The sequence below is a fragment of the Homalodisca vitripennis genome, unplaced genomic scaffold (assembly GCF_021130785.1).
Source record: "Homalodisca vitripennis isolate AUS2020 unplaced genomic scaffold, UT_GWSS_2.1 ScUCBcl_2430;HRSCAF=7185, whole genome shotgun sequence".
Classification (NCBI taxonomy): Eukaryota; Metazoa; Arthropoda; class Insecta; order Hemiptera; family Cicadellidae; genus Homalodisca; species Homalodisca vitripennis.
In genome coordinates this window covers 18,023-33,666 of record NW_025778549.1, presented here as the reverse complement: position 1 = coordinate 33,666, position 15,644 = coordinate 18,023, and the positions used below count along the sequence as shown (strand labels likewise).

Here is a 15,644-nt window from a genome sequence, read left to right as displayed (position 1 = left end):
TGTCTGAAAATTTGCAAGACCTTCCCTACTGCAACAAGTCTTCCTTTTCTGCATGGGAGTACAACAAGAAGAAAGGAGCCTACACGAGTTTCAGGGGCGTGAGTTTAATTAATTATCTTAATCATTACAAACATTTAGTTACTATTTCCTTATGTCCATGATTCAAATTTTAAATTAATAAGGCTCTCCTAGTTGTATTAATAATTAGGCGTAGTTCACTGGAAAATAGAACTAATATTTTAAGTTGATATGAAATATATGTTTGATAGACGTTTTCGGTTTAATATTACTTTAATGCAGGTCATACTCTACGATGAAGCAAATTATTTCAATAATTTAATTGTGCAATCAATGGTTTGATGCGGAGTAACCCTGAAGAAAGGTGTTTGTTTTGATATGAAATATTTTTAAACGCTATAACTGTATCACAATAGGCTTCGGAAGAGACGTTGAATTGAACTGTTACGGACGGAGAGTTTTAGTAACGAAACAGTTGTGATTACATCATTGTCTGGTTTTGATAGGAATACTGGATACACTAGGATTGAGGAGGATAACACAAGATGTATTCCGTCCGCCAACCCCTACGCAAATCTCAAGCAGGATCGTTTCGTTGCCCGACGACTCTACACCCACTTCAGTACTCCCAGCCCTTCTCACTCCGCTCCTCATTATAATCAATAATTTTAATCAATTATTGATCATTCTGGGGGACGTGAAAAGCATACATGGATTCCCCTTCACTTCCAGAAAATTCTTTTCAGCTAATATAACGCTCCAGGCACAAGAACCAACAAACCTCTGAGTCCTTCAACGCCAGGATCACCAAACATCACGAATCGTGCGAGGACTGAAACGTGTGTAGGTACTCTTAGGTAAGATAGATAATTTGAATGTTTGCTTCGCATATAGCCTAATGTACAAATCTTTTACTCAACAAAACTCTCCGTCCAAAAGTAACAGTTTAAATGCCGAACTCAGTTATCCTGCACCCTTTATGTAATAATGGAGTCGAACAAGTTGAATTTCATTATGAGAAAAAAAAGAATCATCCAAAAATCAGAATATTTATTAGTTACTTAATAAATAGCACGTACTAACAGAATAAGTAATATTATATAATTTCAACATGATTACCAATATTAAAGTAGGTTAATATTTTAAACCATATTTAGTATAGTTTAACAAAATTCTTTTTGTTGTTGTTAGAATTAGGTTTAATATCCGGGATTTCATTCAAATGTAATATACATTTACATTCAAATCATTCCTACGAGAAATTGTGAAATATATGTACAGCTACAGACTATAATATTGGTTTAATTATGTTGAATACTTCAAATAATCTAACTTTTATACATTTTTAAAGTTTGAATAAGGGGTTGGCAATTTCTAAATTAAAATATAGTTTCGTATCAGTATAATTGATGACAATAATTGTTATCTCTTAACATTTATTTTTATTTGAACTATGAAATTCACTGTCTCAGTAAACCACGGCCAGTAGATGTTTCTGCTGTTTGTGTTACTAGTTGGTGAAAACAATATATTTGGACCCTGACGTACGCAAGTCTTATGCTACAGTATATTTTATACATCTGAGTAGGAGTTTAGGTATCGTCATTAACTGATAGTTCCAATTCCTGATTATGTAAAAAGGTCCCAGCTCCTCAAATAAATTTCCTAATAGTTATTCTTTGTCAGTTGCAACTCCATAAATTCTAATACTATTATTGATGTTCAGGTGTCTGACATTTTTGGTGATGAGGACTACATGCTGTCTGAAAATTTGCAAGACCTTCCCTACTGCAACAAGTCTTCCTTTTCTGCATGGGAGTACAACAAGAAGAAAGGAGCCTACACGAGTTTCAGGGGCGTGAGTTTAATTAATTATCTTAATCATTACAAACATTTAGTTACTATTTCCTTATGTCCATGATTCAAATTTTAAATTAATAAGGCTCTCCTAGTTGTATTAATAATTAGGCGTAGTTCACTGGAAAATAGAACTAATATTTTAAGTTGATATGAAATATATGTTTGATAGACGTTTTCGGTTTAATATTACTTTAATGCAGGTCATACTCTACGATGAAGCAAATTATTTCAATAATTTAATTGTGCAATCAATGGTTTGATGCGGAGTAACCCTGAAGAAAGGTGTTTGTTTTGATATGAAATATTTTTAAACGCTATAACTGTATCACAATAGGCTTCGGAAGAGACGTTGAATTGAACTGTTACGGACGGAGAGTTTTAGTAACGAAACAGTTGTGATTACATCATTGTCTGGTTTTGATAGGAATACTGGATACACTAGGATTGAGGAGGATAACACAAGATGTATTCCGTCCGCCAACCCCTACGCAAATCTCAAGCAGGATCGTTTCGTTGCCCGACGACTCTACACCCACTTCAGTACTCCCAGCCCTTCTCACTCCGCTCCTCATTATAATCAATAATTTTAATCAATTATTGATCATTCTGGGGGACGTGAAAAGCATACATGGATTCCCCTTCACTTCCAGAAAATTCTTTTCAGCTAATATAACGCTCCAGGCACAAGAACCAACAAACCTCTGAGTCCTTCAACGCCAGGATCACCAAACATCACGAATCGTGCGAGGACTGAAACGTGTGTAGGTACTCTTAGGTAAGATAGATAATTTGAATGTTTGCTTCGCATATAGCCTAATGTACAAATCTTTTACTCAACAAAACTCTCCGTCCAAAAGTAACAGTTTAAATGCCGAACTCAGTTATCCTGCACCCTTTATGTAATAATGGAGTCGAACAAGTTGAATTTCATTATGAGAAAAAAAAGAATCATCCAAAAATCAGAATATTTATTAGTTACTTAATAAATAGCACGTACTAACAGAATAAGTAATATTATATAATTTCAACATGATTACCAATATTAAAGTAGGTTAATATTTTAAACCATATTTAGTATAGTTTAACAAAATTCTTTTTGTTGTTGTTAGAATTAGGTTTAATATCCGGGATTTCATTCAAATGTAATATACATTTACATTCAAATCATTCCTACGAGAAATTGTGAAATATATGTACAGCTACAGACTATAATATTGGTTTAATTATGTTGAATACTTCAAATAATCTAACTTTTATACATTTTTAAAGTTTGAATAAGGGGTTGGCAATTTCTAAATTAAAATATAGTTTCGTATCAGTATAATTGATGACAATAATTGTTATCTCTTAACATTTATTTTTATTTGAACTATGAAATTCACTGTCTCAGTAAACCACGGCCAGTAGATGTTTCTGCTGTTTGTGTTACTAGTTGGTGAAAACAATATATTTGGACCCTGACGTACGCAAGTCTTATGCTACAGTATATTTTATACATCTGAGTAGGAGTTTAGGTATCGTCATTAACTGATAGTTCCAATTCCTGATTATGTAAAAGGTCCCAGCTCCTCAAATAAATTTCCTAATAGTTATTCTTTGTCAGTTGCAACTCCATAAATTCTAATACTATTATTGATGTTCAGGTGTCTGACATTTTTGGTGATGAGGACTACATGCTGTCTGAAAATTTGCAAGACCTTCCCTACTGCAACAAGTCTTCCTTTTCTGCATGGGAGTACAACAAGAAGAAAGGAGCCTACACGAGTTTCAGGGGCGTGAGTTTAATTAATTATCTTAATCATTACAAACATTTAGTTACTATTTCCTTATGTCCATGATTCAAATTTTAAATTAATAAGGCTCTCCTAGTTGTATTAATAATTAGGCGTAGTTCACTGGAAAATAGAACTAATATTTTAAGTTGATATGAAATATATGTTTGATAGACGTTTTCGGTTTAATATTACTTTAATGCAGGTCATACTCTACGATGAAGCAAATTATTTCAATAATTTAATTGTGCAATCAATGGTTTGATGCGGAGTAACCCTGAAGAAAGGTGTTTGTTTTGATATGAAATATTTTTAAACGCTATAACTGTATCACAATAGGCTTCGGAAGAGACGTTGAATTGAACTGTTACGGACGGAGAGTTTTAGTAACGAAACAGTTGTGATTACATCATTGTCTGGTTTTGATAGGAATACTGGATACACTAGGATTGAGGAGGATAACACAAGATGTATTCCGTCCGCCAACCCCTACGCAAATCTCAAGCAGGATCGTTTCGTTGCCCGACGACTCTACACCCACTTCAGTACTCCCAGCCCTTCTCACTCCGCTCCTCATTATAATCAATAATTTTAATCAATTATTGATCATTCTGGGGGACGTGAAAAGCATACATGGATTCCCCTTCACTTCCAGAAAATTCTTTTCAGCTAATATAACGCTCCAGGCACAAGAACCAACAAACCTCTGAGTCCTTCAACGCCAGGATCACCAAACATCACGAATCGTGCGAGGACTGAAACGTGTGTAGGTACTCTTAGGTAAGATAGATAATTTGAATGTTTGCTTCGCATATAGCCTAATGTACAAATCTTTTACTCAACAAAACTCTCCGTCCAAAAGTAACAGTTTAAATGCCGAACTCAGTTATCCTGCACCCTTTATGTAATAATGGAGTCGAACAAGTTGAATTTCATTATGAGAAAAAAAAGAATCATCCAAAAATCAGAATATTTATTAGTTACTTAATAAATAGCACGTACTAACAGAATAAGTAATATTATATAATTTCAACATGATTACCAATATTAAAGTAGGTTAATATTTTAAACCATATTTAGTATAGTTTAACAAAATTCTTTTTGTTGTTGTTAGAATTAGGTTTAATATCCGGGATTTCATTCAAATGTAATATACATTTACATTCAAATCATTCCTACGAGAAATTGTGAAATATATGTACAGCTACAGACTATAATATTGGTTTAATTATGTTGAATACTTCAAATAATCTAACTTTTATACATTTTTAAAGTTTGAATAAGGGGTTGGCAATTTCTAAATTAAAATATAGTTTCGTATCAGTATAATTGATGACAATAATTGTTATCTCTTAACATTTATTTTTATTTGAACTATGAAATTCACTGTCTCAGTAAACCACGGCCAGTAGATGTTTCTGCTGTTTGTGTTACTAGTTGGTGAAAACAATATATTTGGACCCTGACGTACGCAAGTCTTATGCTACAGTATATTTTATACATCTGAGTAGGAGTTTAGGTATCGTCATTAACTGATAGTTCCAATTCCTGATTATGTAAAAAAGGTCCCAGCTCCTCAAATAAATTTCCTAATAGTTATTCTTTGTCAGTTGCAACTCCATAAATTCTAATACTATTATTGATGTTCAGGTGTCTGACATTTTTGGTGATGAGGACTACATGCTGTCTGAAAATTTGCAAGACCTTCCCTACTGCAACAAGTCTTCCTTTTCTGCATGGGAGTACAACAAGAAGAAAGGAGCCTACACGAGTTTCAGGGGCGTGAGTTTAATTAATTATCTTAATCATTACAAACATTTAGTTACTATTTCCTTATGTCCATGATTCAAATTTTAAATTAATAAGGCTCTCCTAGTTGTATTAATAATTAGGCGTAGTTCACTGGAAAATAGAACTAATATTTTAAGTTGATATGAAATATATGTTTGATAGACGTTTTCGGTTTAATATTACTTTAATGCAGGTCATACTCTACGATGAAGCAAATTATTTCAATAATTTAATTGTGCAATCAATGGTTTGATGCGGAGTAACCCTGAAGAAAGGTGTTTGTTTTGATATGAAATATTTTTAAACGCTATAACTGTATCACAATAGGCTTCGGAAGAGACGTTGAATTGAACTGTTACGGACGGAGAGTTTTAGTAACGAAACAGTTGTGATTACATCATTGTCTGGTTTTGATAGGAATACTGGATACACTAGGATTGAGGAGGATAACACAAGATGTATTCCGTCCGCCAACCCCTACGCAAATCTCAAGCAGGATCGTTTCGTTGCCCGACGACTCTACACCCACTTCAGTACTCCCAGCCCTTCTCACTCCGCTCCTCATTATAATCAATAATTTTAATCAATTATTGATCATTCTGGGGGACGTGAAAAGCATACATGGATTCCCCTTCACTTCCAGAAAATTCTTTTCAGCTAATATAACGCTCCAGGCACAAGAACCAACAAACCTCTGAGTCCTTCAACGCCAGGATCACCAAACATCACGAATCGTGCGAGGACTGAAACGTGTGTAGGTACTCTTAGGTAAGATAGATAATTTGAATGTTTGCTTCGCATATAGCCTAATGTACAAATCTTTTACTCAACAAAACTCTCCGTCCAAAAGTAACAGTTTAAATGCCGAACTCAGTTATCCTGCACCCTTTATGTAATAATGGAGTCGAACAAGTTGAATTTCATTATGAGAAAAAAAAGAATCATCCAAAAATCAGAATATTTATTAGTTACTTAATAAATAGCACGTACTAACAGAATAAGTAATATTATATAATTTCAACATGATTACCAATATTAAAGTAGGTTAATATTTTAAACCATATTTAGTATAGTTTAACAAAATTCTTTTTGTTGTTGTTAGAATTAGGTTTAATATCCGGGATTTCATTCAAATGTAATATACATTTACATTCAAATCATTCCTACGAGAAATTGTGAAATATATGTACAGCTACAGACTATAATATTGGTTTAATTATGTTGAATACTTCAAATAATCTAACTTTTATACATTTTTAAAGTTTGAATAAGGGGTTGGCAATTTCTAAATTAAAATATAGTTTCGTATCAGTATAATTGATGACAATAATTGTTATCTCTTAACATTTATTTTTATTTGAACTATGAAATTCACTGTCTCAGTAAACCACGGCCAGTAGATGTTTCTGCTGTTTGTGTTACTAGTTGGTGAAAACAATATATTTGGACCCTGACGTACGCAAGTCTTATGCTACAGTATATTTTATACATCTGAGTAGGAGTTTAGGTATCGTCATTAACTAATAGTTCCAATTCCTGATTATGTAAAAGGTCCCAGCTCCTCAAATAAATTTCCTAATAGTTATTCTTTGTCAGTTGCAACTCCATAAATTCTAATACTATTATTGATGTTCAGGTGTCTGACATTTTTGGTGATGAGGACTACATGCTGTCTGAAAATTTGCAAGACCTTCCCTACTGCAACAAGTCTTCCTTTTCTGCATGGGAGTACAACAAGAAGAAAGGAGCCTACACGAGTTTCAGGGGCGTGAGTTTAATTAATTATCTTAATCATTACAAACATTTAGTTACTATTTCCTTATGTCCATGATTCAAATTTTAAATTAATAAGGCTCTCCTAGTTGTATTAATAATTAGGCGTAGTTCACTGGAAAATAGAACTAATATTTTAAGTTGATATGAAATATATGTTTGATAGACGTTTTCGGTTTAATATTACTTTAATGCAGGTCATACTCTACGATGAAGCAAATTATTTCAATAATTTAATTGTGCAATCAATGGTTTGATGCGGAGTAACCCTGAAGAAAGGTGTTTGTTTTGATATGAAATATTTTTAAACGCTATAACTGTATCACAATAGGCTTCGGAAGAGACGTTGAATTGAACTGTTACGGACGGAGAGTTTTAGTAACGAAACAGTTGTGATTACATCATTGTCTGGTTTTGATAGGAATACTGGATACACTAGGATTGAGGAGGATAACACAAGATGTATTCCGTCCGCCAACCCCTACGCAAATCTCAAGCAGGATCGTTTCGTTGCCCGACGACTCTACACCCACTTCAGTACTCCCAGCCCTTCTCACTCCGCTCCTCATTATAATCAATAATTTTAATCAATTATTGATCATTCTGGGGGACGTGAAAAGCATACATGGATTCCCCTTCACTTCCAGAAAATTCTTTTCAGCTAATATAACGCTCCAGGCACAAGAACCAACAAACCTCTGAGTCCTTCAACGCCAGGATCACCAAACATCACGAATCGTGCGAGGACTGAAACGTGTGTAGGTACTCTTAGGTAAGATAGATAATTTGAATGTTTGCTTCGCATATAGCCTAATGTACAAATCTTTTACTCAACAAAACTCTCCGTCCAAAAGTAACAGTTTAAATGCCGAACTCAGTTATCCTGCACCCTTTATGTAATAATGGAGTCGAACAAGTTGAATTTCATTATGAGAAAAAAAAAGAATCATCCAAAAATCAGAATATTTATTAGTTACTTAATAAATAGCACGTACTAACAGAATAAGTAATATTATATAATTTCAACATGATTACCAATATTAAAGTAGGTTAATATTTTAAACCATATTTAGTATAGTTTAACAAAATTCTTTTTGTTGTTGTTAGAATTAGGTTTAATATCCGGGATTTCATTCAAATGTAATATACATTTACATTCAAATCATTCCTACGAGAAATTGTGAAATATATGTACAGCTACAGACTATAATATTGGTTTAATTATGTTGAATACTTCAAATAATCTAACTTTTATACATTTTTAAAGTTTGAATAAGGGGTTGGCAATTTCTAAATTAAAATATAGTTTCGTATCAGTATAATTGATGACAATAATTGTTATCTCTTAACATTTATTTTTATTTGAACTATGAAATTCACTGTCTCAGTAAACCACGGCCAGTAGATGTTTCTGCTGTTTGTGTTACTAGTTGGTGAAAACAATATATTTGGACCCTGACGTACGCAAGTCTTATGCTACAGTATATTTTATACATCTGAGTAGGAGTTTAGGTATCGTCATTAACTGATAGTTCCAATTCCTGATTATGTAAAAGGTCCCAGCTCCTCAAATAAATTTCCTAATAGTTATTCTTTGTCAGTTGCAACTCCATAAATTCTAATACTATTATTGATGTTCAGGTGTCTGACATTTTTGGTGATGAGGACTACATGCTGTCTGAAAATTTGCAAGACCTTCCCTACTGCAACAAGTCTTCCTTTTCTGCATGGGAGTACAACAAGAAGAAAGGAGCCTACACGAGTTTCAGGGGCGTGAGTTTAATTAATTAATTATCTTAATCATTACAAACATTTAGTTACTATTTCCTTATGTCCATGATTCAAATTTTAAATTAATAAGGCTCTCCTAGTTGTATTAATAATTAGGCGTAGTTCACTGGAAAATAGAACTAATATTTTAAGTTGATATGAAATATATGTTTGATAGACGTTTTCGGTTTAATATTACTTTAATGCAGGTCATACTCTACGATGAAGCAAATTATTTCAATAATTTAATTGTGCAATCAATGGTTTGATGCGGAGTAACCCTGAAGAAAGGTGTTTGTTTTGATATGAAATATTTTTAAACGCTATAACTGTATCACAATAGGCTTCGGAAGAGACGTTGAATTGAACTGTTACGGACGGAGAGTTTTAGTAACGAAACAGTTGTGATTACATCATTGTCTGGTTTTGATAGGAATACTGGATACACTAGGATTGAGGAGGATAACACAAGATGTATTCCGTCCGCCAACCCCTACGCAAATCTCAAGCAGGATCGTTTCGTTGCCCGACGACTCTACACCCACTTCAGTACTCCCAGCCCTTCTCACTCCGCTCCTCATTATAATCAATAATTTTAATCAATTATTGATCATTCTGGGGGACGTGAAAAGCATACATGGATTCCCCTTCACTTCCAGAAAATTCTTTTCAGCTAATATAACGCTCCAGGCACAAGAACCAACAAACCTCTGAGTCCTTCAACGCCAGGATCACCAAACATCACGAATCGTGCGAGGACTGAAACGTGTGTAGGTACTCTTAGGTAAGATAGATAATTTGAATGTTTGCTTCGCATATAGCCTAATGTACAAATCTTTTACTCAACAAAACTCTCCGTCCAAAAGTAACAGTTTAAATGCCGAACTCAGTTATCCTGCACCCTTTATGTAATAATGGAGTCGAACAAGTTGAATTTCATTATGAGAAAAAAAAGAATCATCCAAAAATCAGAATATTTATTAGTTACTTAATAAATAGCACGTACTAACAGAATAAGTAATATTATATAATTTCAACATGATTACCAATATTAAAGTAGGTTAATATTTTAAACCATATTTAGTATAGTTTAACAAAATTCTTTTTGTTGTTGTTAGAATTAGGTTTAATATCCGGGATTTCATTCAAATGTAATATACATTTACATTCAAATCATTCCTACGAGAAATTGTGAAATATATGTACAGCTACAGACTATAATATTGGTTTAATTATGTTGAATACTTCAAATAATCTAACTTTTATACATTTTTAAAGTTTGAATAAGGGGTTGGCAATTTCTAAATTAAAATATAGTTTCGTATCAGTATAATTGATGACAATAATTGTTATCTCTTAACATTTATTTTTATTTGAACTATGAAATTCACTGTCTCAGTAAACCACGGCCAGTAGATGTTTCTGCTGTTTGTGTTACTAGTTGGTGAAAACAATATATTTGGACCCTGACGTACGCAAGTCTTATGCTACAGTATATTTTATACATCTGAGTAGGAGTTTAGGTATCGTCATTAACTAATAGTTCCAATTCCTGATTATGTAAAAGGTCCCAGCTCCTCAAATAAATTTCCTAATAGTTATTCTTTGTCAGTTGCAACTCCATAAATTCTAATACTATTATTGATGTTCAGGTGTCTGACATTTTTGGTGATGAGGACTACATGCTGTCTGAAAATTTGCAAGACCTTCCCTACTGCAACAAGTCTTCCTTTTCTGCATGGGAGTACAACAAGAAGAAAGGAGCCTACACGAGTTTCAGGGGCGTGAGTTTAATTAATTATCTTAATCATTACAAACATTTAGTTACTATTTCCTTATGTCCATGATTCAAATTTTAAATTAATAAGGCTCTCCTAGTTGTATTAATAATTAGGCGTAGTTCACTGGAAAATAGAACTAATATTTTAAGTTGATATGAAATATATGTTTGATAGACGTTTTCGGTTTAATATTACTTTAATGCAGGTCATACTCTACGATGAAGCAAATTATTTCAATAATTTAATTGTGCAATCAATGGTTTGATGCGGAGTAACCCTGAAGAAAGGTGTTTGTTTTGATATGAAATATTTTTAAACGCTATAACTGTATCACAATAGGCTTCGGAAGAGACGTTGAATTGAACTGTTACGGACGGAGAGTTTTAGTAACGAAACAGTTGTGATTACATCATTGTCTGGTTTTGATAGGAATACTGGATACACTAGGATTGAGGAGGATAACACAAGATGTATTCCGTCCGCCAACCCCTACGCAAATCTCAAGCAGGATCGTTTCGTTGCCCGACGACTCTACACCCACTTCAGTACTCCCAGCCCTTCTCACTCCGCTCCTCATTATAATCAATAATTTTAATCAATTATTGATCATTCTGGGGGACGTGAAAAGCATACATGGATTCCCCTTCACTTCCAGAAAATTCTTTTCAGCTAATATAACGCTCCAGGCACAAGAACCAACAAACCTCTGAGTCCTTCAACGCCAGGATCACCAAACATCACGAATCGTGCGAGGACTGAAACGTGTGTAGGTACTCTTAGGTAAGATAGATAATTTGAATGTTTGCTTCGCATATAGCCTAATGTACAAATCTTTTACTCAACAAAACTCTCCGTCCAAAAGTAACAGTTTAAATGCCGAACTCAGTTATCCTGCACCCTTTATGTAATAATGGAGTCGAACAAGTTGAATTTCATTATGAGAAAAAAAAGAATCATCCAAAAATCAGAATATTTATTAGTTACTTAATAAATAGCACGTACTAACAGAATAAGTAATATTATATAATTTCAACATGATTACCAATATTAAAGTAGGTTAATATTTTAAACCATATTTAGTATAGTTTAACAAAATTCTTTTTGTTGTTGTTAGAATTAGGTTTAATATCCGGGATTTCATTCAAATGTAATATACATTTACATTCAAATCATTCCTACGAGAAATTGTGAAATATATGTACAGCTACAGACTATAATATTGGTTTAATTATGTTGAATACTTCAAATAATCTAACTTTTATACATTTTTAAAGTTTGAATAAGGGGTTGGCAATTTCTAAATTAAAATATAGTTTCGTATCAGTATAATTGATGACAATAATTGTTATCTCTTAACATTTATTTTTATTTGAACTATGAAATTCACTGTCTCAGTAAACCACGGCCAGTAGATGTTTCTGCTGTTTGTGTTACTAGTTGGTGAAAACAATATATTTGGACCCTGACGTACGCAAGTCTTATGCTACAGTATATTTTATACATCTGAGTAGGAGTTTAGGTATCGTCATTAACTGATAGTTCCAATTCCTGATTATGTAAAAGGTCCCAGCTCCTCAAATAAATTTCCTAATAGTTATTCTTTGTCAGTTGCAACTCCATAAATTCTAATACTATTATTGATGTTCAGGTGTCTGACATTTTTGGTGATGAGGACTACATGCTGTCTGAAAATTTGCAAGACCTTCCCTACTGCAACAAGTCTTCCTTTTCTGCATGGGAGTACAACAAGAAGAAAGGAGCCTACACGAGTTTCAGGGGCGTGAGTTTAATTAATTATCTTAATCATTACAAACATTTAGTTACTATTTCCTTATGTCCATGATTCAAATTTTAAATTAATAAGGCTCTCCTAGTTGTATTAATAATTAGGCGTAGTTCACTGGAAAATAGAACTAATATTTTAAGTTGATATGAAATATATGTTTGATAGACGTTTTCGGTTTAATATTACTTTAATGCAGGTCATACTCTACGATGAAGCAAATTATTTCAATAATTTAATTGTGCAATCAATGGTTTGATGCGGAGTAACCCTGAAGAAAGGTGTTTGTTTTGATATGAAATATTTTTAAACGCTATAACTGTATCACAATAGGCTTCGGAAGAGACGTTGAATTGAACTGTTACGGACGGAGAGTTTTAGTAACGAAACAGTTGTGATTACATCATTGTCTGGTTTTGATAGGAATACTGGATACACTAGGATTGAGGAGGATAACACAAGATGTATTCCGTCCGCCAACCCCTACGCAAATCTCAAGCAGGATCGTTTCGTTGCCCGACGACTCTACACCCACTTCAGTACTCCCAGCCCTTCTCACTCCGCTCCTCATTATAATCAATAATTTTAATCAATTATTGATCATTCTGGGGGACGTGAAAAGCATACATGGATTCCCCTTCACTTCCAGAAAATTCTTTTCAGCTAATATAACGCTCCAGGCACAAGAACCAACAAACCTCTGAGTCCTTCAACGCCAGGATCACCAAACATCACGAATCGTGCGAGGACTGAAACGTGTGTAGGTACTCTTAGGTAAGATAGATAATTTGAATGTTTGCTTCGCATATAGCCTAATGTACAAATCTTTTACTCAACAAAACTCTCCGTCCAAAAGTAACAGTTTAAATGCCGAACTCAGTTATCCTGCACCCTTTATGTAATAATGGAGTCGAACAAGTTGAATTTCATTATGAGAAAAAAAAGAATCATCCAAAAATCAGAATATTTATTAGTTACTTAATAAATAGCACGTACTAACAGAATAAGTAATATTATATAATTTCAACATGATTACCAATATTAAAGTAGGTTAATATTTTAAACCATATTTAGTATAGTTTAACAAAATTCTTTTTGTTGTTGTTAGAATTAGGTTTACTATCCGGGATTTCATTCAAATGTAATATACATTTACATTCAAATCATTCCTACGAGAAATTGTGAAATATATGTACAGCTACAGACTATAATATTGGTTTAATTATGTTGAATACTTCAAATAATCTAACTTTTATACATTTTTAAAGTTTGAATAAGGGGTTGGCAATTTCTAAATTAAAATATAGTTTCGTATCAGTATAATTGATGACAATAATTGTTATCTCTTAACATTTATTTTTATTTGAACTATGAAATTCACTGTCTCAGTAAACCACGGCCAGTAGATGTTTCTGCTGTTTGTGTTACTAGTTGGTGAAAACAACATATATTTGGACCCTGACGTACGCAAGTCTTATGCTACAGTATATTTTATACATCTGAGTAGGAGTTTAGGTATCGTCATTAACTGATAGTTCCAATTCCTGATTATGTAAAAAAAGGTCCCAGCTCCTCAAATAAATTTCCTAATAGTTATTCTTTGTCAGTTGCAACTCCATAAATTCTAATACTATTATTGATGTTCAGGTGTCTGACATTTTTGGTGATGAGGACTACATGCTGTCTGAAAATTTGCAAGACCTTCCCTACTGCAACAAGTCTTCCTTTTCTGCATGGGAGTACAACAAGAAGAAAGGAGCCTACACGAGTTTCAGGGGCGTGAGTTTAATTAATTAATTATCTTAATCATTACAAACATTTAGTTACTATTTCCTTATGTCCATGATTCAAATTTTAAATTAATAAGGCTCTCCTAGTTGTATTAATAATTAGGCGTAGTTCACTGGAAAATAGAACTAATATTTTAAGTTGATATGAAATATATGTTTGATAGACGTTTTCGGTTTAATATTACTTTAATGCAGGTCATACTCTACGATGAAGCAAATTATTTCAATAATTTAATTGTGCAATCAATGGTTTGATGCGGAGTAACCCGGAAGAAAGGTGTTTGTTTTGATATGAAATATTTTTAAACGCTATAACTGTATCACAATAGGCTTCGGAAGAGACGTTGAATTGAACTGTTACGGACGGAGAGTTTTAGTAACGAAACAGTTGTGATTACATCATTGTCTGGTTTTGATAGGAATACTGGATACACTAGGATTGAGGAGGATAACACAAGATGTATTCCGTCCGCCAACCCCTACGCAAATCTCAAGCAGGATCGTTTCGTTGCCCGACGACTCTACACCCACTTCAGTACTCCCAGCCCTTCTCACTCCGCTCCTCATTATAATCAATAATTTTAATCAATTATTGATCATTCTGGGGGACGTGAAAAGCATACATGGATTCCCCTTCACTTCCAGAAAATTCTTTTCAGCTAATATAACGCTCCAGGCACAAGAACCAACCAACCTCTGAGTCCTTCAACGCCAGGATCACCAAACATCACGAATCGTGCGAGGACTGAAACGTGTGTAGGTACTCTTAGGTAAGATAGATAATTTGAATGTTTGCTTCGCATATAGCCTAATGTACAAATCTTTTACTCAACAAAACTCTCCGTCCAAAAGTAACAGTTTAAATGCCGAACTCAGTTATCCTGCACCCTTTATGTAATAATGGAGTCGAACAAGTTGAATTTCATTATGAGAAAAAAAAGAATCATCCAAAAATCAGAATATTTATTAGTTACTTAATAAATAGCACGTACTAACAGAATAAGTAATATTATATAATTTCAACATGATTACCAATATTAAAGTAGGTTAATATTTTAAACCATATTTAGTATAGTTTAACAAAATTCTTTTTGTTGTTGTTAGAATTAGGTTTACTATCCGGGATTTCATTCAAATGTAATATACATTTACATTCAAATCATTCCTACGAGAAATTGTGAAATATATGTACAGCTACAGACTATAATATTGGTTTAATTATGTTGAATACTTCAAATAATCTAACTTTTATACATTTTTAAAGTTTGAATAAGGGGTTGGCAATTTCTAAATTAAAATATAGTTT

General features: G+C 33.2%; 1 long non-coding RNA gene across 1 annotated transcript; it reads left to right on the top strand.

The window, feature by feature from the left end:
- The first annotated feature begins 527 nt into the window (after window positions 1-527).
- Window positions 528-15,080, top strand: LOC124372046. Its single transcript, XR_006923303.1, has 9 exons — window positions 528-875; window positions 2,303-2,653; window positions 4,080-4,430; window positions 5,859-6,209; window positions 7,636-7,986; window positions 9,418-9,768; window positions 11,195-11,545; window positions 12,972-13,322; window positions 14,758-15,080. It is a non-coding gene; the product is annotated as an uncharacterized LOC124372046 (long non-coding RNA).
- The last annotated feature ends 564 nt before the right edge of the window (window positions 15,081-15,644 follow it).